This window comes from Heloderma suspectum, chromosome 7, assembly GCF_057233095.1.
Source record: "Heloderma suspectum isolate Gila_16-S chromosome 7, 16-S_ref, whole genome shotgun sequence".
Classification (NCBI taxonomy): Eukaryota; Metazoa; Chordata; class Lepidosauria; order Squamata; family Helodermatidae; genus Heloderma; species Heloderma suspectum.
This window is the reverse complement of record NC_139464.1, coordinates 19408781-19434216: the sequence shown is the minus strand read 5'-3', so window position 1 is coordinate 19434216 and position 25436 is coordinate 19408781.

The window sequence follows — 25436 nt, the reverse complement described above, 5'->3', positions numbered from 1 at the left end:
CTGGGGTTTTTTATTTTGCGTATTTTTCAACAACAAAATTGGTGCAAAAATCCTGAAGGTTAGAAAAATGGTCTGCGAGTCCATGGAGCATGCCCGTCAGGGAAAAAGCTGGTCTGCTGTGGAATCCACAGATCAGATTCATTAAAATCCAAACTCATTTGGTTCTGTTGCAGATTTATCTGACATTCCTAGGCCCCTTGACTGTGAAGCTCTATTCCCGTTGAAATATGTAATGCCTCATTTTTGCAGGTGTTCAAGTATGCTTTAAATACCTGTTTATGTACATCTGCTTTCTCTTGAACAAGGAGCTTTTTGGATTGCTGTATGTATGGAGCTACTGTAGTTTACAGTTATTTATCTGATTTTACCCTTCTCACTAAGCTGAATGCCATGCTTAGAATTATTGCTGGTTTGTGTGTGTTTTAATCAATTATAATTTTTTATATTTTGTTATTTTAAACTTGCATGGATTTGATAGTGTGAATATATATGTTGGAAGCCACTTTGGGTGGGTTTTATTTATTTATTCATTAAATTATATTTAAACCACCCTTCATCCTTATGATGTCATGATCCAGGAACCCAACCCCTCATCCTCAGAGGGTGAGGCTCCTGAGTTAATGGATCAGAGAGGTCCAAGGATGTCATGAGGTTTCCACCTCCTTAAGACTTAATTTTCCAAGAAGACCCCAGAGACCAGTTATCCTGTGGCACATTGCTGTCTTTGGATTCTGAGGACTCCAGCCATGAACCACCACACTGCAGCTACTTCTCTGCTGTCACAGCTGGTGAAAATTCCTGTTGAAATAGACCAGGGCTGTTTATGGGAGAAGGCCTCAGTGAACAGGGAGGCAGGCTTAACCATTCTAAATCAAACCAAAACCATACTTAAGGCTCAGTCACAATTTGCTGCTTGTTGGAGCAACATACAAGCCAGCTTGTCTGGCTTCCAGCTCTGGTGTCAGAGTCTCTGTGGTGCTGTTTTCCTGTTCTTGTTCTGTTATGACCCAGAGCCATAGTGAGCACCCTGTAACCCAGACCTGTATAGTAATCAGTGGCTTTAGGCCCACCCTGCAACAAAGCTCACTGGCTGAAACAGAACATGCACATCCCAGCACAGTGTAGAAAGGGCTTGACCCTAAAAGGCAGCCTACAAATCATGTAAAAAAACAAACAAACCATGCACCTTTCTGGTGTACTCTTCTTTTTCCCTCTGCTTGTAGCAGTTATCTTACATCTGCATTGGTCCAACCTCCTCTGTCAAACTTCATTGAAGCAAAACAACAGCAGCCAGGTCGAATTGTTTTGGCATCTTGAAATCAGAATGCCTTCTTGCAGCCAACTATATTAAGATGTGGTAAAAGCTAGGAAGAATGTCAGCAGCAGTAGCACCATGGTAAAAGAATTCTCTATGGATTGGCATTTAAGATGATAGATAGATAGATAGATAGATAGATAGTTTTCATTCTGCATGTATACTGTGTATTATTGCATCTGCATAGTATCCCCCCTCCCCTTCTCCTACTTTTCTTTTAGATCAGCGGTTGGCAACTTGTGGCCCTCCAGATGTATATGCTCTTTTGTTTTAAAACCTGTATGTGATTTTTTTAAATGTAACATTTTCAATCATTTCTTTTTCTTACTTGTAAGTTTTGTTACTGAAGTTGTTTATTGGACACCTGGGTTGAAAACGCATAGTCCCTGAGAGGGCATCCAGGGTCCATAGGATAGTTTGGATATCCCCCTCCAAGGATGGAGAGAGAAGTCTGCCCTTAGATGGAGAAAACTGACTTCGGATGGAAACCTTCACAGCCTTTACCTCTCCAAAGTGGGTGCTTTGGCATCAGCGAAGAAAAAAGCTCCTGATGGGGTGGGGACCAGGATCCAAAGCCTTCCTGGTCTCTGGAAAGCATCTTATTTCTTTTTTTTTCCCCTTATAATGGGCTGAACCTGATACCTAGGCTATGGTGGTAGAAATGCATGATGCAAAATGGGAATGGTGCTTTTCACAGCCCATACAAGCACTGGGCCTTTTGACATTCATGGAAGGGATGCAGAGAAGAAATGGCAGAAAATAAATAATCCTCATCAGGAAGTCTAGGCTTATTGGGTGCTGATTAAAATTCAGCATTTTGATTTGTTCAGCATAATGCCAGGCTCTGCTTCGCTGCCTGCCTGCTTTCAGCTTTGCCTCTCTGTCAAAGCAAAGACGTAACTGGAACTCTTACAGTGACCTTGATTGAATTCATTGGCCTCCATTCTTGGTGGAGAAGGTGAGGGTAATGAGAAGGTGTACAAGTAACATCTTATCAGTCAAGTACTTAGCACTTGCATTTGTTTTTGCTCAATACAGGGAAAGGGATCATTCAGGATCCTATTCTAACCACACAGTGTAATGGAATCTGCCATGTATGTGCAGATGGGGGAGTTCTCAGATTTGTAAAGCACCTTCATATCAAAAACATATAGAACAGAGCTGGGAAACCTGTGGTCTTCCAGGTGTCATTGGACTCCACTTTCCATCAGCCCCAGCCATCCTGGCCAATGGTGAGGGATGATGGGGGGAGGAGGAGGAGTTCTTCAACATCTGGCAGTCCTCAGGTCCCCCAGCCCTGGAACAGAAGTGTTTTTCTGTGCAAATTCACCCCAATGCTTGATTTGTTTGTGTGTTTAAGAGGGGGTGTTCTCAGTTTTCTCCAATGGCAAAGCCATTGCAGATGTTATTCACATGAACGGGCACCACAGATAGACAGCAGCTGTGGGTCCATGTCTCCTTGGGGCCTTGCTCCCTCTGTCCATGCATTAGCATGGACATCTGAGGTGGAGAAGCCTTTGTGCATAGACCTCTATGTGCAAAGGCTTCTCTGCTCCAGCCATCCACACTAATGCATGGTTGGTGAGGGAGGAGCCACATGTCATTGGGGGAGAAGCCAGAGCTACGGCCCTATGGCCCCCGTATACCCACATTTCTCCTCCATTTCAGTACTGACATGTGAAGGGGGTTAAAGGAAGCTTCTATTCAGGCACAATGAGTTGTATTCCCTGCACTCTTTCCAGCCTCCTCCCTCCATCTCGTCCCTTAACTTAGACTGCAGGCCTATATTAAAAAGCCCTACCAATATACCCTGTATACGACCCAGTTTATATACCAAGGCTGCAGAAGTGGGATGACATTTTTGTTTTTGCCCAACTGTATTTATAATGGAACTCCTGTTTGTCCTACAAAATTACTACTACAACAACAATGTAAAGAAGAAAAGGGTAAATATACGGATCATAAGAAATGAAAGCTAAATCGCATGTTCATAAATCACAGAGCAACCTAATTTACCTTCTTTTCTGTAAATCCATATGCATGTGTTTCACTTTGATTCTGAAAGAAATAAGTCAGTTTGGTCATAACAGCAATATTCTATATCTTCAGGTACCAAAATGAGAATTGGGGGGGGGGGTGACTTTTTTCTAGTAGTATGATATGCAGATTTGAGCCACTGTCAAGAGTTTGATTACCAGTTCTAGGTCTATCTCCAGGACTATATATTTCAAGGACAAACTGCACAATACTTTTAATACATAACCCGCGAATTAAGGGTGTAATCCTATCTAGATAGGCGGCTGCCTCCAAACTCAGAGGCAACCCCCTATCCAAAGCAAGGCAGGAGAAGCACAGGGGGATCATTCCCTCCGCACCTCTCCTGCCCTGCTTTTTCTGCTAGACAGCTGTTTTCGGCGGTCTAGCTGCGGGTGGGGGTGAGCAGGGGAGGACGCTGCTGTACGACACATGGGATGTGTGATACAGGAAGCTCTGTTCTCCCCACCCCAGAATGCCCCCAGCCCCACTCCTTTTCAGCCACTCTGCACTCCTCTTCTGAGTGTGGAGGAGAGGGCTTCTCCGTGCTGCCTCAAGGGCAGAATGGACATGGGGGGAGGTCAGTTTTCCAGGAACCAACCTCAGAGCATGGAATCCAAGGTCGGTTCCCAGAAAACAGCATATCCTATGGCCGTCTATCCACTGTCTAGCAGCCATAGGATTGCTCCCTCCATCTGTGTGTTTTTTCTCGTTCAAAATAAGTGTGGGGGCCTGATCCAGATCGGTTCTGCAACACATGACCATAACCACCCCAAAGCTTGTCAATTGCAATTACATTCATTTTTTTTAAGCTCCCATTGGTACAATGGGATTTTTTTTATTATCCCTATCTGGGGGGGGGCAGAATTTCCCTAACATTTGGGGGGATGGGTTTATGAGGTGGCTGAAGGTTTTTGTATTTGCAAGGGGTCTGTAGGTTCTTTTTTTTCTTTAACATGAAAGGGAGAGAAAAAACAAAGAACCCTCAGTCATGTCATAAAAATAAGGTAAGCCAACCTTCTACAAAAATGTCAGGGAAATCTACACACACACACACACACACACACACACACACACTCAAGGCAGCATAATCCCCCCTTTCATAGCCAGTAACTGTCCCACAAAAGGGGGTCGGGAATTCTAGCCCTGCTTTAAGAAAAACACTTTTGATCTGTTGATCTGCCGTGCCTGAGGATTCTGTGGTTTCTTTGTTGTGGTATTCAGATTTGGAAGGTATCATTTATAGATAGAGTAGGTCAAATGCTGCTGATATTAATAAAAGCATACATTAATAAGCACAACATAGCCTTTCAATCTTCCAGATAGTTAAAGTGAAGTAAAGAACTACTAGAATAAAATTGTTCAAAATGTTAATATTTCCACTGAAATGTTCTGGTTGAAATGGTTCATTACAAAACAGTTCCAGCTATCATCATCGCTTCAATTTGTATTTATTTATTTATTGCATTGATGGAACTTGGCCAGATGTGTATGTTTAACTACGCAGAGTGTATTTCTGGAAATGCTTAGCCAATTGTCAATATTTGGATCTACATTCTCTTTCCATTTCACTGCTAGTTAAATTCATGTCATTGGGATCCAACCATGTTTAGCCACTAGACTATTTACATTACACTAGCAGAAACCAACACTTGTACAATATCAATAGTGCTTGCTAGAGAAACCTGTTGTGCTAGCATGCACTGTGGACTAGTGCTGTGCTGAAAATTTCTCTCACATTTTTTTCAGTCAGTCTCATTCAATTTGATAGAAAAGAAATTGCTTTCAAAAAGAAATTCAAAGGAGAAGAAATTTCGGATAAATTCTCATTGGTTGGGTTTGGGGTTCTTGTGCTTACCTTACTTATGAGGTAGCCGAGGAGTGTGCATGAGTGTCCTGCATGTCATTGCACAATAATCTCTGTGGCAGCCTGTAGCTTCCTGGGCTTAGGGATGTACGAAAGTCACTTACATGTGACTAAATTTGATTTGTGGGGGGGGGAGGCACTCCATCCCTCCCCCCGAAATTCTGGCTGGCAGGGAGGCATCCCGTCCCTCCCACCACGAATCCTGCCGGCCGGGTCTGCAAATGGTGGCGGCCATAGCCACCACTGTTTGAGTCCCTGCAGTCAGCTGTGATAGGCTACGTAAATGTTTACATAGCCTATCACGGCCGAGTAAAAAAAAAAAAATGCACGTACGCAAATGGCAGCGCCCATGGGCGCCGCCATTTGCGTTCCTTATTTTGGCACGTGTAGTCTACGTAAACATTTACATAGACTACGGTGAAAATAAGGGGAACGCTACTTCCGTTCCCCTTATTTTCGCCGTAGTCTACATAAATGTTTACGTAGACTACACGTGCCAAAATAAGGAACGCAAATGGCGGCACCCATGGGCACCACCATTTGCGTATGCGCAGTTTTGTTTTGTTTTTTTAACTCAGCCGTGATAGGCTACATAAACATTTACGTAGCCTATCACAGTATTTTTTTTAAATCTAGCCGTGATAGGCTACGTAAATCTTTATGTAGCCTATCACGTTTTTTTTTTTTTTTACACTTCACTTGGAAATGGCGGCGGCGGCAGCCGGTCGGAAAACCGGCCGCCTCAGCCGCCGCCGCTGAACCACCACCGAACCGCCACCACCAGGGAGATTCGCCCAAGGTGAGTCCCGTCCCGGGGGGACAGGGGGGGCAGACCGTTTCACCTCCGATTTCGGGGGGCCGAATGCGCTGGCATTTGGCCTCCCCAAGATTCGTGGTGAAATTTTCTGACATCCCTACTTCCCACACTTCAGTCAAAGCCATCATGAGGAAGACATCATGAGGCAATTCTTCCCAAGGGGCTTTTTCAGTTCAGGAAGTGCAGGTGGCCTGGGAGGCTGTAGAGCAATGGAAATATGCATAATAGAGAGGGAAACCACACACAGCACCCTTGTCCACCTTGCAGTGATTAGGTAAGCTCAAAAATTCCTCCAAAAGAAATCCAGGACTCTGCCTCAGAAAAATGGAAGCCTCAACACAGCTGATGCTGTTGCCACTTACAGAAGCAGTGCAAGAAACCAAAAAACCATGAAGAAAAAATAAAGAACCTGTGCTACAACCAGGGATGTATGAACCTCCCACTGTCCAGTCCGGGGGTGGGAGCGGTCTGTGGAGGGGCAATTTGGGCCACTCAGGGCCTCACAGAATCCTCCGGAGCCCAGCTGCATCCACCAGAGTTGGTGGAGAAGTTCTCCGGCTTCCTTTAAGACATGATATGGTAATGGCGGCTGCCATTAGCCTATCATGGGGGGAAAATACAGCTGTAAATGGCATATGGTATGTAGGGATGTTAGAGAATTCTGCCATGGATCCCAGGGAGGCCGAATTCCAGTGAATGTGGCCCCCCGGAATCCATGGCAGAACGGAGCAACCCGCCCCACCACCCCGCGAAAGCTCCGCGAAACGGAGCCTACCTGGCTGTGGCTCCAGCAGCAGCAGCAGCTCTGGCAGTGGCAGCTCCAGTGGCAGCAGCAGCTCCGGTGGCTCCAGCCACTGCCGGCCTGCGGCCACAAATGTAGCGGCTGCCATTTGCATCCCTGGCAAGCCATGATAGGCTATGTAAGTATCTACGTAGCCTATCACGGCTCAGGGCAGGGATGCAAATGGCGTAGCTGCCGCCATTTGCATCTCTGTCTTTAGCCGCGATAGGCTATGTATATATTTACGTAGCCTATCACAGCAAAAGACAGGGGCGCAAATGGCATAATGGCCACCATTTGTGCCCCTGTCTTTTGCCATGATAGGCTACAGAAATATATATGTAGCCTATCATGGCAATAGGAAGGAATGCAAATGGCGGCTGCCGTAGCCGCCGCCATTTGCGTCCATGTCTTTAGCCATGATAGGCTATGTATATATTTACGTAGCCTATCACAGCAAAAGACAGGGGCGCAAATGGTGGCTGTTATGTTACGGTGGCCTCCATTTGCATCCCTGTGCAGCCCAGCGGCCAGATGTCCAGCTGCAGGTGGCCCCGGCCAGCAGCTCCACAGAGTCACCGTGGAGCGGAGCCAGCCGGGGAGGATTCTGGGGGGAGGGACGGAGCACCTCCCCCCCACCGCAGATTGCCCGGCGCGGAGCCAGGTAAGAGTTTCGTACATCCCTAATGGTATGCCATTTGTGGCCGTAAAGCACCGACTTTGACCTAAATTGCAATTGTTTATGGCTGTATTAAAGTCAAAGTTAAGTGCTTTATGGCTGCAAATGGTGTACAGTATGCCATTTACGGCTGTAACTTTCCTGCAATAAGCTAATGGCAGCCACCATTAGTGTATTGCGTCTTATAGAGAGCCGGAGAGCCGCCCCACAGGAACCCCTCCAGACTCAGAGGTAGGGATGGTGCAGAAATCCACCACAGACCCCAATGGGGCCGGATTCAAAGGAATCCAGCTTCTGGAGTCTGCGACAGAGCAGCACCACTTACCTCTGTCTCCCTCTGAAATTCTACGGAGCCAGCTCCTGTCAGCGGCAATTCTGTGTACCACACACTGGCTCCATATGCGTGCGGAATGGCGATACAGCAATGGCAGCCACCATTACTATATCGCCATTTGGCAGGCATACGGAGCTGGCGTGCAGCTCCATGGAATTGCTGCGGAGCAGATCCAGCTCCATAGGATTCCAGGGGGAGGAACGGATCACCTCCCCCCCACGGGCGGATTCTCCCTGGAGCAGCAGGTAGGGAATCTGCCCATCCCTACCCAGAGGTAAGTGCAGCTGCTCCACTGCGGACTCCAGGGGTTGGATTCTTTGGAAACTGGCCTCATTTGAATCCACATCAAAATTCTCCAGCATCCCTAGCTACAACCCCTGCTGATAGTGAGCCCTCTCTGTGAGAAACCATTGGAGAATTTCTCCTCCCCTTGGAGAAATTTGGTGAAATTGCCCCCCCACCCCATTTCTCTGCCCACAAATAGGCTGAGGAATGTTGAGAGGACATTTGCGCACAGCTCTACTATGGACACTGTGCAAGTTGGTTGCACATTGTGCAAGTTCATAGGATCATGGAATAGTAGGGTTGGGGAAGGGGCCTATAAGACCATAGTGCTCACGGCCTGACACTGTGGGACCCTCCCCATTATTATTGACATGTGAATCATTTCTTCATGATTTGTATGTACAAAGTCAACTTGTACATACAAACCACGTGAAGGAAGTGTGAGCGAGATCTGAATTTTAATTGGTTTTAGTGATTTTATTGAATGTTTTATATGAGATCATTTGCTGAGATCATTTGCTGAGAAGTAGCATAAAAATCATTTAAACAAATAAATGAACTTTTTAATTAATGCAAGAAGATGTGGAAGTGTATTAGTTCAGTATTATTAAGAGTCATTAAACACCTTATTAGATGTCTGATTTATTAGATGACTTAAGTTATAAAAAAGATTATCTAGGCATCATAAAAATCATAGAATCAATTAAAGCACAATACAATAACAATCTAGCATACAAATCTTATGCAATGTCCTAAGACCCTGAACAAAGCACAGTTACCAGCACAATAGCTAATATACACATCACAGGAGCTAAAACCCATAGAAGCAACTAGCAGGAGCTAAAATCACATGGACTAAAAATATCTTTAAAAATTGACAAATACAGATACTCCAACATCTTAAGCACTCAGCAGATGGTAAAATAACATAATTTATAATCATAATAACAAGGTCTTAAAAATCTGGGAATTCTATTTGTGACAAATGTTAGTTCATGTGTGTAGTGCATTGGTTAGTGAGCAGACAATGTAGACTCCACAGAGTTTCTAAATGCACAGAGATCTATGTAGTTTAACAGGGTTGGTAGATTTCAGCAGGCTTTTTCTAACAAACGTAGTCCCCTGGATGGGGGTGGGGGGTTGAGGCTTCTATAGTGAGCCTCTCACATACTTTTAATTGGTTAGCAAGTGCAGTTTCATATGTAAACAACTGTGCATACGTCTGGTTACCTCACCCTCATCTCACCCATGAGCTGGGAGGATTCACTCCTAAGTAGGGATGGTGTGGGTGCCCGATTCCATCCGGGAATCCAGTGGAATCACCCCCCTGCCCATACCCCTGAGCCCTGCTCACCAAGCCCCTGCACCTGCTCACCCCCTGCCCGCACTCAGCAAGTGGCCCACACTCACCCCAGTGGCCACACCAAGCTCCGTTGTCGTATTTTTTGAAAAATGAAATTGCAATCACAAAAATGTGCATATTTGCATATGCACAAATTTATGCATACATGGACATGCACACTTTTAAGAAAATGCACATTTTCGGGCATATGCAAATATACATGTTTGCAAAATGTGCGTTTTGTGCATAGGCAAATATGCACATTTTTGCGATCGCCATTTTATTTTTCAAAAAATGGTGATGGCGGAGCTTGACAAGGCCAGTGGGGTGAGTGTGGGCTGCTCACTGAGTGTGGGAGGGGCTCGAGTGCGGTCCAGGGACCCACAAGTGGGGGTAGGGGCTGGGCGGGCACCCGGAGAACCTGGACAGGGGTGGGTTTAAACATCCCTACTCTTAAGCAGGAATGCTAGAGTCTTTTTCTCTTCAGAAAGGCAATTAGATTCCCAGGCTAAAATACTTCAAACATCTTTGGGAGGGAAGAGCCCCCCCCCCCGTTTTCCTAAAGTTGTGTGTTTCTGTGTGTTTCTCCCTGTCAGTTCCTAAGCTGAGGGAGAAAGCTACAAAAGCAAGTAGGCTAGTTTTGATCTTTGGTCTCACTTCAAGCTTGGAGAACATTTGGCCCAGGAACAGTTTCCTCATCTGTCTTGGGGACTCAATAGACATATCACCTTGTGACAAGGGTGCCCTGCATGTACACTTCCTTTGTATATATACTTTCCATCCAAGTTCTATCAATAAACTCTCATCTTTTTGCACAAGGGCTTCGATTCATCTTGATAATCTTAAATAATCTATTGTTGACCAGGCCCTACAGAAAGTAGAGGAAGGAACTAGAAGATCGGCTATCTTTGACTTTCAGAGATGACTTAGTGGATCAAGTAGCAGTTACAGGAACTCTGGGGGAAAGTAACCATGTTATACTTGAGTTCTTGGTTCTAAAGGAAGCAAAAGCCGAGTGTAGCCAAACACGTACCCTGGATTTTAGGAAAGCTGATTTTAATAAATTCAGAACAATAATCAGTAAGGTACCATGGCAAGTGACTCTATTGAGAAAAGGAGTCCAAGATGGGTGGGAGTTTTTTAAAAAGGAAATTCTCAAGGCACAATTACAAACCATTCCAACTAGAAAAAAAGTTGGAAGACAACAGAAGACGCCAATGTGGCTTCACAGAAAGCTTAGAGATGACTTGAAAACAAAAAAGGACACATATAGGAAGTGGAAGGAAGGCCAAGCAACAAAGGCAGAGTACAGGCAGGTAGCACAGAATTGCAGGGATGGCGTCAGGAAGGCTAAAGCTGAGAACGAGCTGAGGTTAGAGAGGGATGCTAAAAGCAACAAAAAAGCTTTCTTCAGCTATGTGCATAGTAAAAGATAGAGGAAATAAATGGTGGTTCAGCTATTAAATAAGGATGGCAAAATGATAACAAATGACAAAGAAAAGGCAGAAGTGCTCAATTCCTATTTTGGCTCAGTTAGGGGTGGACGAAAGTCACTTACCTGTCTTCGAAGGACGTTCGCGGTGGGGGGGAGGCGCTTCGCTGGTCCCCCCGCGAAGTTCAGGACGGGGGCGGGGAGGCTTCCCGCCTTGGCCCGGCCGAAATTCAGGCCGGGGAGAAGGCTTCTCGCCTCGCCCGGCCGCGAACGCGAAAGTTTAAAAAAAACAACAACGCCCCCTGATAGGCTACGTGACGATTCACGTAGCCTATCACGGCTAGATCTGCAAAGTCAGCCGTGATAGGCTACGTCAATCGTCACGTAGCCTATCAGGGGGTGTTTGTTTTTGTTTTTCATTGCAATGGCGGCGGCGGCAGCCAGTCGAAAGACCGGCTGCCGCTCCCGCCCCGCTCGAACACCCGCCGAACCGCTGGCCGGACCCGCAGCCAGGAGGGACATTCGGCAAAGGTAAGTCCCGTCCCGGGGGGGGGTGCGGGGTGTGGGGGTGTGTGGAAGATTTCTCCCCGAAACTTGTTCGGGGGGCCGAACACGTTGGCGCTCGGCCCCCCGAAGTTTCGGGGAGAAATTCTCCGCCAACCCTAGGCTCAGTCTTCTCCCAAAAGAGGGTCTATGACCTCCCTGGCAAAGGCAAAGTACAGGCTGAAGGAGTAGGAATGCAGCTTGAGATCAATAGGCATATGGCCAAAGAACACCTAATTACTTTGAATGAGTTCAAATCTCCAGGGCCAGATGAACTGCACCCTACAGTAATAAAGGAACTGGCAGAAGAACTCTCAGAACTACTGTCTATTCTCTTAGAGAAATCATGGAGGACGGGTTGTGAAGTACCAGATGATTGGAGAAGGGCTAATGTTGTCCCTATCTTCCAAAAGGGTAAAAAGGAGGAACCTGGGACCTACAGACCAGCTAGTCTGACATCAATCCCTGGGAAAATTCTGGAGCAGATTATAAAGAATCCATCTGTAAGCACCTTGAACACAATGCAGTGATTACTCAAGCCAACATGGATTTGTCAAGAACAAATCCTGCCAGATGAATCTGATCTCATTTTTTGATCAGGTCACCTCCCTCATGGACTGTGGGAATGCTGTGGACACAATATACCTTGACTTCAGCAAAGCTTTCGATAAAGTGCCCCATGATATCCTGATGAGCAAACTAGCTCAAAGTGGGCTAGATGAAACAACGGTCATGTAGGTCCACAGTTGGCTACAGAATCGGACTCAAAGAGTGCTTATCAATGGGACCTTCTCAAACTGGGGAGAGGTAACGAGCGGGGTACCGCAGGGCTCAGTCCTGGGCCCAGTGCTCTTCAACATTTGTATTAATGACTTGGAGGAGGAGGTGCAGGGAATGCTGATCAAATTTGCAGATGACACAAAATCAGGCAGAATAGCTAATACTTTGGAAGACAGAAACAAATTCAAAGTGATCTTGATAGACTGGAGCGCTGTGCAGAAAACAATAGAATGACATTTAATAGGGGTAAATGCCAAGTTCTGCACCTAGGAAAAAGAAACTAAATGCACAGTTACAAGATGGGGGATACTTGGCTCAACAAGACTACAAGCAAGAAGGATCTTGGAGTTGTTGTAGATCATAAGCTGAATATGAGCCAACAATGTGATATGGCTGCAAAAAAGGCAAATGCTATTTTGGGCTGCATTAATAGATGCATAGCTTCCAAATCCCAGAAAGTACTAGTTCCCCTCAGCACTGGTTAGGCCTCATCTGGAGTACTGTGTCCCATTCTGGGCACCTCACTTTAAGAAGGATGCAGACAAGCTGGAGAGGGTCCAGAGGAGAGCAATAAAGATGATCAGGGGACTGGAAACAAAGCCCTGTGAAGAGAGACTGAAAGAACTGGACATGTTTTGCCTTGAGAAGAGAAGACTGAGGGGAGATATGATAGCGCTCTTCAAGTACTTGAAAGGTTGTCACAGAGAGGAAGGCCAGGATCTCTTCTCCATCATCCCAGAATGCAGGGCAGGGAAAAATGGGCTCAAGTCACAGGAAGCCAGATTCTGGCTGAACATCAGGAAAAACTTCCTGACTGTTAGAGCAATACGACAATAGAACCAATGACCTAGGGAGGTAGTGGGCTGTCCCACACTGGAGGCATTCAAGATGAGGCTGGACAGCCATCTGTCAGGGATGCTCTGACTTGGATTCCTGCATTGAGCAGGGGGTTGGACTCGGTGGTCTTGTAGGCCCCTTCCAACCCTACTATTCTATGATTCTATGCTTCTATGCTTCTATGAAAGGGGAGGGGGGGAAATGAAGCACATGTCAAGGGAGTCTGTTGTGATCCTGCATTTAAAATGGAAGCAGAAAGACCCTTTTAAATGTGGGATTTTAGGCTGGTGTAGGGATGCTGGAAATTCAGTCAGACTAAAATGAGCTAGGATTTCTAAGAATCTGACCTGCGGAATCCACTGTGGAGTGACCCCCTCAGGCTGCATGGAGTCTGTGAACTTTTGGATGATTTTTTTACTTTCCCAAAATTTACTCATATAAATTCGTAGGAAAATATGTAAGTTTCTGCTGATGAAACATTGAATGGAATGGGGGAGAATATGTTAATATGTTACGTACTAAGGTAAATTATGTAAATACTGATGTAAATACTTACATAATTACTTACGCATTTTTTCCACATGATGAAAAAAGAGATTTTCATCCATCTGTGTGTGGATGATGGATCAAAAGGCACCTGACAATCCGCAAAACGCTGACAGAGTGGATTTTACACAGTCTGTACATCCCTAGGCTGGTGCAGAGATGCTCAAAGGGTCAACCAAGTTGGCTCCGATGTCAGTGGGCTGTGAATCTGCTCTGGGTTTCAGTCAGAAGCAGCCAGAACTCTAAAGGAGCTGTCCAAAGTGCTGAACCCTATCCCCAAATAGGGTTCAGCACCTTGGATAGCTCCTTTAGAATTCTGCCTGGTTCTGACTGAAACCCAGGCTGGATTTACAGCGATGAGCATGCTGTGTGCGAATCAGCTTTTCCTGTCCAAGAACTCAACCTAACTTTCTCTTTAGTCTGGCATGATTCTCATTTCCAACAGGCTCACCTTGGGTTCTCTAGAGCCTCTTTATATGCTGATCCTTCCCTCCCACCTTTGATACGGTACCTCCATGTGGCTTAATAACAGCACAGTCAGCTGTGTGCTTCAGAAGGGGGGGGGAAACGGAGAGTTCCCATCAATTGGAAATGAATTCAAGCTACATTTCCCAGATAAGCTCAGTTCAGTAGCAATCCTGCATCCAATCCATGCATCAGGTCTTTGACTTTTAAGCCCCTTGAGAGTCTGCATTAAAAAACAATTTAAAAAAACATTGAAGAGATGTAGGGGAGGGGGGAGGATAATGGAAGAAGGGTGTAGCATATGGAGTCAGATTTTACACTTAGTTCTTTTTTTCCTCTCTCCCTCTCTCTTTCTCTCTCTCTCTCTCTCTCTCTGCTATCCCCACCCCTCTAATTTCAGGCACAATTGATTAAAGTCTGGAGAAAATATCAATTTGCACAAGGCACATGGCAGCAGACTTGTTCCAGCCCCCTTTACAATCCAAACTGTGCCCTCAGCTTCCTCACCTCTCCTCCCTTCTGAATTGAAGGAAGGAGCCTGTGGGAAGGAGGACCAGCCAGCTTTACCAGGTGGATCCTGATAGGGGTGTCAGAGAATTTCTCGCCGAAACTTCGGGGGGCCGAGTGCCAACGTATTCGGCCCCCCGAAGTAGTTTCGGGGAGAAATTCTTCCCCCCCCCCCGGGGATGGGACTTACCTTTCCCAAATGTCACTCCCGGTGGCGGGTCGCAGCGGCGGGTCGGGAGGGCTTCGACAGGGGTGGGGGCAGCAGCCGGTCTTTCAACCGGCTGCCGCCGCCGCCATTCCAAGAAAAGTAAAACAAAAAACAAAAAACGCCCCCGTGATAGGCTACGTGACAATTAACGTAGCCTATCATGGCTAGATTTGCAAAGTCAGCCGTGATAGGCTACGTAAATCGTCACGTAGCCTTTCACGGGTGACTTTGGGGGGAAAAAAAAAAAACACGTACGGCTAATGGCGGCCCCCATAGGGAACCGCCATTTGCGTTCCTTATTTGGTCGCTGTAGTCTACGTAAAGATTACGTAGACTACAGAGAAAATAAGGGCAATGCTATTTTAGTTTTCTGTTGAAGTTCACGGCCGGGGAGACGGGGCGCTTCTCCCCGGCCTGAATTTCGGCCGGGGGCGAGGCAGGAAGCCTCCCCCCTGGCCTGAATTTCAGCCGGGCGAGGCGGGAAGACACCCCCCGCTCGCATGAACTTCGGGGGGAGAAGCGAAGCACCTCCCCCCCACCGTGAAAAAAGCTGCGGGACAAGTTAAGTCCCTTTCGTACATCCCTAGATCCTGAGCTTGCTTCTGCCCCCACCAAACAGGTACTTAAGGTGGGGCTGCCAGAGGCTGCGCCTTGGCGTCGCGCCAAGTGTGATACTAAGAGTCACACTTGGAGTCACACTTGGAGTTGCATGGAACAGCACCTGAAGACCCACCAACCTGCCTCTCCAGAGACACCAGCAGCCACAGATACCAGCAGCAAATAGCAGCAGCAGAGGGCAGCAGCTTTAAAGACCAGGGAGAAAGGGGCAAACGTGGATTTTATCTGCTCCTTCTTAGCTGCTGTTCTCTTTTATCTCTTTTATCTTTTATATTCTTTTACACTGTTGTACATTTAATATCCTAGCATTTTAATATGTGCCTGGGAGGACTATTGAGCAACTCGGGGGTTGGGGAGGTGCCACTATAACTGTGGTCACGGGCAGGGGGAGGCATGGCATTGGGGGATTAACAGGCCAGCTGAGGAGAAGAGGGGCTAGATACCTAATTGCTATCCCCTCTTCTGGTTCTTCTCCCAACCTGATGGTTCCTGGCAGCCTTACCAGTCTGCCCTCAGGTCTGGTGGTGCTGCTGCTGAATGCCAGGTGGGACCAAAATAAAATCTCCCTCCTCCATGATTTGATTGTGGATGAGGGGGCTGACCTGGTATGTATTACTGAGACCTGGGTGGGGGAACTGGGAGGGGTCACTCTCTCCCAGCTGTGTCCTCCTGGGTACTCGGTGCAGCACCAACACCGACTTGACGGTCGGGGAGTGGGGGTTGCTGTAGTCTATAGGAATTCAATCTCCCTCTCCAGGCTTCCTGCTCATTTGAGTGCAGATCTTGAGTGTTTGTACCTTGTGTTGGGTACCTGGGACAGATTAGGGATTTTGTTGGTGTACCACCCACCCCGCTGCCCATCAGACTCCCTGCCTGAGCTGACGGAGGTGGTCTCGGACTTGGTGTTGAGAACCCCTAGGATGATGGTCCTGGGGGATCTCAACGTCCATGCTGAGGCCGCTGTATCCAGGGCAGCTCAGGACTTCATGGCCACCATGACAACCATGGGGCTGTCCCAACATGTCATTGGCCCAATGCATATAAAAGGACACACGCTTGATCTGGTTTTCTCGACTGGGCAGGAGGATGGTGATCTGAAAGTTGAGGAATTAACATCTGTCCCTTTGTCATGGTCAGATCACTTCCTGCTGAGGTTTAGACTCATGGCGGCCTTCCCCCTCTGCAAGGGTGGGGAACCTATTAAAATGGTCTGCCCCCTTAGATTAATAGATTCTGATGGATTCCAGAGGGCTCTGGGAGATTTTCCTGCTGGTATGGCTGGTGCTCCTGTTGAAGCCCAGGTCACTCTGTGGAATGCAGAGATGACTCGGGCGGTTGACACGATCGCGCCCAAGCGCCCTCTCCCTCTGAGCAGAGCCCGGCCAGCTCCTTGGTGTACACCTGAGCTGAGGGCAATGAAGCAAGAGGGGAGACGGCTAGAACGCAGGTGGAGGAAAACTCGTGCTGAGACTGACCGAACACAGGTAAGAGCCCACTATCGAGCCTACTCTGTGGCGGTGAGGGTGGCAAAGAGGCAGTTCTTTTCCACCAGCATTGCATCTTCTCAGTGTCGTCCAGCAGAGCTTTTCTGAGTGGTTCGCGGCCTGTTACATTCTGGGCCAGGGAGAGAGACGGTGGAACCCTCGGTAGCACGCTGTGACAAGTTTGCGCGGCACTTTGAGGATAAAGTCGCTCAGATTCGTCATGAATTGGACACCACCATTAATGCAGTTCCATTGGTAGAGGCGTTCAGAGCACCATCTGGTCCAGTTTTATTGGATGAGTTTCAGTTACTGAGGCCTGAGGGTCCAGACAAGGTGCTTGGCCAAGTCCGATAGACCACTTGTGTGCTTGACCCTTGCCCTTCATGGCTTATTAAATCAAACAAGGAGGGGATGTCCGGCTGGGTCCAGGAGGTTGTAAATTCCTCCGTGAGAGAGGGAATGGTGCCTGCTGCTTTAAAAGAGGCGGTAATTAGACCACTCCTGAAAAAGCCTAACCTAGACCCAGAGGATGTTAACAATTATAGGCCAGTGGCCAACATCCCCTTCCTGAGTAACGTGCTTGAGCGGGTGGTTGTAGGACAGCTCCAGGCACTCTTGAATGAAACAGATTATCTAGATCCATTTCAATTGGGCTTCAGGCCTGGTTTTAGAACGGAAACTGCCTTGGTCGCCCTGTGGGATGACCTCTGCCAGGAGAGGGACAGGGGGAGTGCAACCCTATTGATTCTTCTGGACCTCTCAGTGGCTTTTGATACCATCGACCATGGTATCCTTCTGGATAGGTTGTCTGGGTTGGGAGTTGGAGGCACTGCACTACAGTGGTTCTGCTCCTACTTGGATCGCCAATTCCAGAAGGTGGTGCTGGGGGATTATTGCTCTGTGCCATGGCAATTGTGCCATGGGGTTCCACAGGGCTCTATTTTATCCCCTATGCTGTTTAACATCTACATGAAACCGCTGGGGGAGGTTATCCGAAGGTGTGGGCTGAGGTGCCATCAATATGCAGATGACACCCAGGTCTACCTCTCTTTCTCATCAAAACCAGGTGACGCAGTGGCTGTTCTGAATCAGTGCCTGGACATAGTAATGGGCTGGATGAGGGCCAATAAACTGAAACTCAATCCAGACAAGACGGAGGTACTGTTAGTGGGTGGTTTGTCTGCCCGGCTAGGTGATATTCAACCTGTTCTGGAGGGGGTGGCACTCCCCCTAAATGATCAGGTTCGTAGTTTGGGGGTGCTCTTGGATCCAGAACTGTCACTTGAGGCACTTTTTATCACTTTTTATCAGCTTAGAGCACTTTTTATCAGCTTAGGCTGGTATACCAACTACGCCCTTATCTGGACAGAGATAGCTTAGCTACAGTTATGCACGCTCTGATAACTTCTCGTCTGGATTACTGCAATGCATTATACGTGGGGCTGCCTTTGAAAACAGTCCAGAAACTTCAGCTGGTCCAAAATAGGGCAGCAAGATTGTTAACAGGGACTGGCCTGTGAGCTCATATTACGCTGGTACTTTTTCAGCTGCACTGGCTGCCAGTCCATTTCCGGGCCCGATTCAAAGTGCTGGTATTAACATTTAATAGGGATGTACGAAAATCACTTACCTGTTCATGGATTATGCTGATGGTGGGGGGTAGAGGTGTTCCGTCCCTCCCCCTGGAATCCTGCATGGGAGGGAGGCACTCTGTTCCTCCCCCCGGAATCCTCCTTGGCCAGCTGTGCTCCGCGGCGGCTCCGCGGAGCAGCCAGCCAGGCACACCCAGGCCAGAGCTGTCCGCAGCTGGATTTCTGGCCGCGGAGAGCTCTGGGAAAAAAGAACCCGTGCACGCAAATGACGGAGGCTACGGCCGCCGCCACTTGCGTTCCTTATTTTTGACATCTTAATCTATGTAAATATTTACGTAGACTAAGACGGCGAAAATAAGGGGAACGCAAATAGCATAGTGGACGCTATTTGCGTTCCCCTTATTTTCTCCGTCTTAGTCTACGTAATTATTTACGTAGACTAAGAAGGCCCAAAATAAGGAACGCAAATGGAGGCGGCTGTAGCCGCCGCCATTTGCGTACGCTTTTTTTTTTTTTTTTACCCAGACGTTTTAGGCTACGTAAAAACTTACGTAGCCTATCACATCGATGTAAAAAAAAAAAAAAAAACTCTGCAAATGGCGGCGGCGGCAGCTGGTCAGAAGACCAGCCGCTGGAGCCGCCGCCGCTCGGAAGATCCGCCCCAGGTAAGTCTCGTCCCAGGGGGATCCGCGGGGGGGCAGGGGGGCTGTTCTGCCACAGATTTTGGGGGGCCAAATGCACTGGCATTCGGCCTCCCCGAGATCCGTGGTGGAATTCTCTGCCATCCCTAACATTTAAAGCCCTTAACGGCTTGGGGCCAGGTTACCTGAAGGATCGCTTCCTCCCATATGTGCCTGCCTGGACCTTAAGATCATCGTCAGCGGCCCTTCTCCGTGAGCCGCTGCCAAAGGAAGTGAGGCGGGTGGCTACTAGGAGGAGGGCTTTTTCTGCTGTGGCACCCCGGCTCTGGAATGAGCTCCCTAGTGAGGTTCGCCTGGCACCTACATTGTATTCCTTTTGGCGCCAGGTGAAGACCTTTTTATTTTCCCAGGCATTTTAGGTTTCTAAACTTTTAGCTTTGCTGTTTTAAATCTGTATTTTAAACTCCTGCACTCCTGCTAGGTTTTACTGTGGTTGTATTGTTATATTGTGGTTTTAATGTTCTATATATTTTAAATTGTTTTATTGTGTGCTGTTTGCTTTTAATTTTTGTGAACCGCCCAGAGAGCTTCAGTTATTGGGCGGTATAGAAATGAAATGAATGAATGAATGAATGAATGAATAAATAAATAAATAAATTCTGAATTGGCTTCCCCCACTTATTCTCCCTGGCTGGAAGCCAAGATGTTAGCTGCCAATTTCCCCACACAGGACAGCAGTCAAGAAAATGACACAGCCACAGATATTTAGGCAAACAGCTTTCTCAGCAGTGATGGAGGAACGGCCAGACACGATGTTGGAAATGCCTTAGAAATGCGCTTTTAAGAAAATGGAATAGCAAAGGTGTTTGACAGCAGTCACTAAAGGGGACATGAAATGTCAGGAGGTTCACAGCATCCAGGCGCTCAAGCTGCCTACAATGTACTTCACGGCACCAACATGTATTTTATCACATTCTCGCTGCCACGCAATCATGGGCAAGTAATGTTATCCCATGAGAGAGCAACAAGATGCAGCTGGCATTAGAAACTTAATAGCCCAAACTAAAGTATTTTGTTATTCTGCTTTGCAAAGTCCAAGCAATCCCTCTTCATTGGTTCAGGAAGTGGCATGTTTAGGACATTTTTAAATCCCTGGACTTAATGGTCTTTAGTTCACTTTCCTCAACCTGGTGCCCACCAGATACTTTGGACTACAACTCCCAGCATTCCCAACCATTTCCTATGCTGGCTGGGGCTGATGAGAGTTGAAATCTAAAACATCTGGAGGGCACCAAATTGAGGAAGGCTGGTAAGCTGTATTACTTCACTTCCTTCAAAAAGTCAGCCAGCCATGTTGCATGTGGGGACCCTCCATTTGGGAGTTGATCCCAAGACCTCTGCCCAACATCCTGCTCTTCTAGCACCACTGGGTTCAGGAGAGTCAGGGAACGACAGGGGAAACCTGAAGTTATTGATAGTAGTGTGCAGAAACCCCACCTGCCCTTTTGCAACCTCTTCATTTCCCTGCGAAAGAGGCAGTTGTTTTTCTGCCACTTTCACTGGGAATTTGAGAATTTCCACAAAATTTCTCAGGGTGCAGGGCTTGAGTTTACCTTACTGGAAGAAGGTGGCAGAGGGGCTCCTCCTGCATGCTCTTTCTTTTACTATTTTTCACCCGTTCGGTCCTTGCAGCCTCTCCGGCTGCTTGAGCTTCTTGGAAAGTGGCCTGGAAGACTTAGCCAGGACTTCCTCCCATGGGGCTTTCCAATGCTGCTGCCTACTGAGTGCCTGAAAGCCAAGGGGGCATTTTTTTTAAATTCTGCTTTATTGTTATTAGAAGGAGAAGGAGAAGGAGAAGGAGAAATCCTCTTTCAGGCACTCAATAGGCAGCAGCTCTGGAAAGTCCCACAGGAGGGAGTCCTGGCTAAGTCCTCCAAGGGGCTTTCCAAGAAACTCAAGCGAAGCAACTGGAGAGGCTGTGAGGACAGAAAGTGTGGGGGGGAGATAGTAAAAGAAAGAGCACACATGCCTCTCTGCCACCTCCTTACAGAAAGATAAGCACTGAAGCCGTGCACCACCCTGAAAAATCTCACTGAAATTCTCACCTTCCCAGAATTTTCAGGTGCAGTTTCTCCCCCCCTGCAGTTTCTCCCCCCCTGTTGCACAAATGGTCAAAAAGAAATAGGTAAAAAAAGAAAGTATAGCACAATGATAATTATTGGTATGCACACATCCCAAATGTAGTGCGAAATTGCATTTTACCTTTGTATGTTTTTTTTATGCTAGGTTTCTAAACCATTGCCCCTGCCAAAAACAGCACCGGGAATAGTGGATGGCAAACAAAAAGGAATACAAATCACCACAATAAATAGATGAACAATTCTTTCTAAAATCATAGAACTCATAAATATTATTTTTTAAAAAGCACCAAAAGACACCCTGTAAACATCAGTATTTTTAAAGTCCCAAAATAACATCAGCCAGTGTTAAAAGGCATTAATGTTTTAATCTGCCACTAAAAAGTCAAGAGGGAAGTAGACAGACATGTCTCTAGTAGAAGCATGATCCAGAGCTCAGATGCCACCACAAAGAAGGCATGATTCTATTAGGGATGTACTAATCCCTTACCTGGTTCCGTTCCGGGGTGTCCATGGTGGGGGGGAGGTGATCTGTCCCTCCCCCCTGAATCCTCCCTGGCTGGCTCCACTCCACAACAAGTCCACGGAGTCACCGGCTGGGGCCACCCACAGCTGGACCTTTGTCCGCTGCCGGGCTGCGGCTGCAAATAGCAGCTGCCATAGCGGCTGCCATTTGCATCCCTGCATTAGCTGTGATAGGTTACGTATATATTTACATAGCCTATCATGGCAAAGAGCAGGGACTCAAATGCCGTAGCGGATGCTATTTGCATCCTTGCTCTTTGCCACAATAGGCTATGTAAATACTTACATAGCCTATCACGGCTAAAGTAGCGAGGGAAATGGCAGCCGCAGACCAGGGCCGCCATTCGCAGCCGCAGACGAGGGCAGTGGATGGCCTACAACAGGTAGGATCTGTCCCGGGGAAGTTTCGTGGGGTGGCGGGGGGGATTGCCCCATTCCACCATGGACTCCGGGGGGGAAGATTCTTTAGACTCTCACTGGAGTCCATGGCAGAATTCTCTAACATCCCTAGATTCTATGCAGTTACAGATCTCGCCTCTGTAAAAAGTCAGGACACAGAATGACTCCCCAGTGATGCTACAACAGCAGGGAGGAATGTATGGAAGGAGTTGTTCCTGAAGATAGATAGGCTCCAATCTGTGAGTGAATCTACCTATTTCCAGTAGGGGTGCACGAAAGCCAATTACCTGGTCTCGCAGCTTGCTTTGCGGTGGGGGGGAGGCGCTTCGCTGCTCCCCCCGAAGTTCAGGCCGGGGGGGGAGGCTTCCCTCCTCGCCCGGCCGAAATTCAGGCCGGGGGGAAGGCGCCTCGCCTCGCCCGGCCGCGAAATAAAAAGTTAAAAAAAAAACGCCCCCGTGATAGGCTACGTGACGATTAACGTCACGTTACCCTTATTTTCGCCGTAGTCTACATAATCTTTACGTAGACTACAGCAACCAAATAAGGAACGCAAATGGCCGCTCCCTATGGGGGCCACCACTAGCCGTACGTACTTTTTTTTTTTTTAAGTCACTCGTGATAGGCTACGTGACGATTTACGTAGCCAATCATGGCTGACTTTGCAAATCTAGCCGTGATAGGCTACATTAATCGTCACGTAGCCTATCATGGGGGCGTTTGTTTTTTTTTACTTTTATTGGAATGGCGGCAGCGGCAGCCGGTCGAAAGACCGGCTGCCGCCTCTGCCCCTGTCGAAGACCTGCCGAACCGCCGCCAGGACCCGCCGCCGGGACCCGCCGCCGGGACCCGCCGCCGGGAGGGACATTCGGGAAAGGTAAGTCCCATCCCGGGGGGGGTGGGGGGGGTGCGGAGAATTTCTCCCCGAACCTACTTCAGGGGGCCGAATATGTTGGCACTCGGCCCCCCGAAGTTTCGGGGAGAAATTCTCCCCCATCCCTAATTTCCAGTCTGTCTTACTTTCATCTCTTTTTCATCCCTAGGTCTATTTTGTCATGTTTGGGCCTGGAATGGTGTAAACTGCCTGTGCAGTTGTGCCAGAAAGCAGGAGTGATATGTTCCCTGCAATCTGCCCCAATTAGGCAAATGGGCTGCAGTTTTCCTTGCTAGCTGCAGATTTTTAACCATCTTCAAATGCATCCCCCTGTAGAATATGTTGCAGCAATAAAATAAAACTAAATAAAAAAAACTGTTTTTTCTCCTGCTTCAGATTTCTGGATAACATCTGATCCATGAGTATTATTAACAAAGTCCTGTTTTGAACCACTGGTGCTTAAACTGACCCATCCAATAAATCTATCTGGAGGATTAAACAAACCTGATAGCTTTTATAAAGAAAATTGCACCCTTTCTCTCAGTTCCCATCTGAACTTCAGTTGCTCTATGCAAAATCATATTCTGCCATATACATGGTTTTTGATCTGATCACACTGCTGTTCAGATTGATATTTTATTGAAGTATACTGTAAATAAGTATACTGTAAATAAGCTTTGGGGCTCATTCCACTGATACAATCTGCATTTTCCAATTGTATAACCCAGTTCGAGAACGGGACCAATTACCTAGAGCAGGGTGGAGCAATCTGGTACCCTCCAGATTGGCTACAACTCCCACAAGACCAAAACAGCCTGGCAAATGGTCAGGGATTTGGGGGAGTTCTAGTCCAAAACATGTGGAGGACACCAGGTTGCCTACCACTGACCTAGAGGCCCCCTCCATGATCCTAGAAGTCTACCATTCCTTTTAGTTGTTAGCCCAGCTCTCTCTCTCTCTCTTTCTAGGTGTGTGTTGGTTTACATGCAAAATCAGTCAAAACATAATTTTGAAAAGCAGTTTAGCTAAGCATATCGAAGTGTTTTTAACTTCTTTCAGGATCCTTACAGACCTTTTGCCCAAGGGAGACCACTTCAGTTAAGATTCGGCAGCAACTGTACTGCCATGGGGAAAAGGTTCGGTCCTAAATCAGATATGCATACAAACAAAACTTCAGTATGTCACGGTTCTCCAAATTACACTTTGGCACTCATTCAATCTCACGTCTGTATCAGATTGTGATTTGGGGGCAGGGGGGTATTTTTGTATGATTTGTTTTCATATTTTTGTGTATATTTTTCCAAAGGTATACTTCAGTTGTGCACATCTTTGAAATGTATGCATTCTTCTCCCACCAATTAAAGTGTGTTTGTGCACATTTTTCAAAGGTACACATTTTTCATGTGCATTTTTCAAATGCTGTCAAACAATTTTAGAGGCCCACGAATCACATTGCAAGCTCAGAAATGTATGGACTTAAATCACAGATTTGTCAAGACTGTATTCAGCTCAGGAGCTGTGAAATGGGTAAATCCTGATCAAAAAACAAACTGAAACAATTTTTTATACATCCCATAGCGATGTATGAAAGTCACTTACCTTTTCGCGGAATTGATTTGTGGGGGGGGGAGGTGCTCCATCCCTCCCCCCAGAATCCTCGATGGGGGGGAGGCAATCCGGTCCTCCCCTCTGGGAATCCTGCCCGGCCAGCTCTGCTCCGTGGCGGCTCCGCGGAGCAGCCGGCCAGGGCCGTCTGCAGCCGAACTTCTGGCCGCAGACGGGTTGCTACAGATGCAAATGGCGGCCGCCATAGCAACTGCCATTTGTGTCCAGCCAGGCTGCCATCATAGGCTACGTAAGTATTTACGTAGCCTATCACAGCTAGGCAAAAAAAACAACAACAGCGTACTCAAATGGCAGCGGCTATGGCAGCCGCCATTTGCGTTCCTTATTTTTCGCCGTTTTATCTTATGTAAATATTTACATAGGCTATTACGGCGAAAAAAAGGGGAATGCAAATAGCGTAGTGGGCGCTATTTGCATTTCTTTTTTTTTGCCGTAATACTTTACGTAAATATTTACATAGGCTAAAACGGTGAAAAATAGGGAACACAAATGGCAGCCACTGTAGCCATTTTTTTGTGGGTTTTTTGCTTGGCTTGCCGTGATAGGCTACGTAAATACTTACGTAGCCTATCACAGCAAAGATCAGGATGCAAATGGCGGCCGTGGCAGCTGGTCGAAAGACCAGCAGCCGCTGTCGGAGCCGCCACTGGAGCCACCGCCGGAGCTGCGGCCATCTGGAACATCCACCCCAGGTAAGCTTTGTCCCGGGGGGAATCCGCAGGGGGGGTGGGGGGCAGGGCATTCTGCCACGGATTTCGGGGGGATGAATG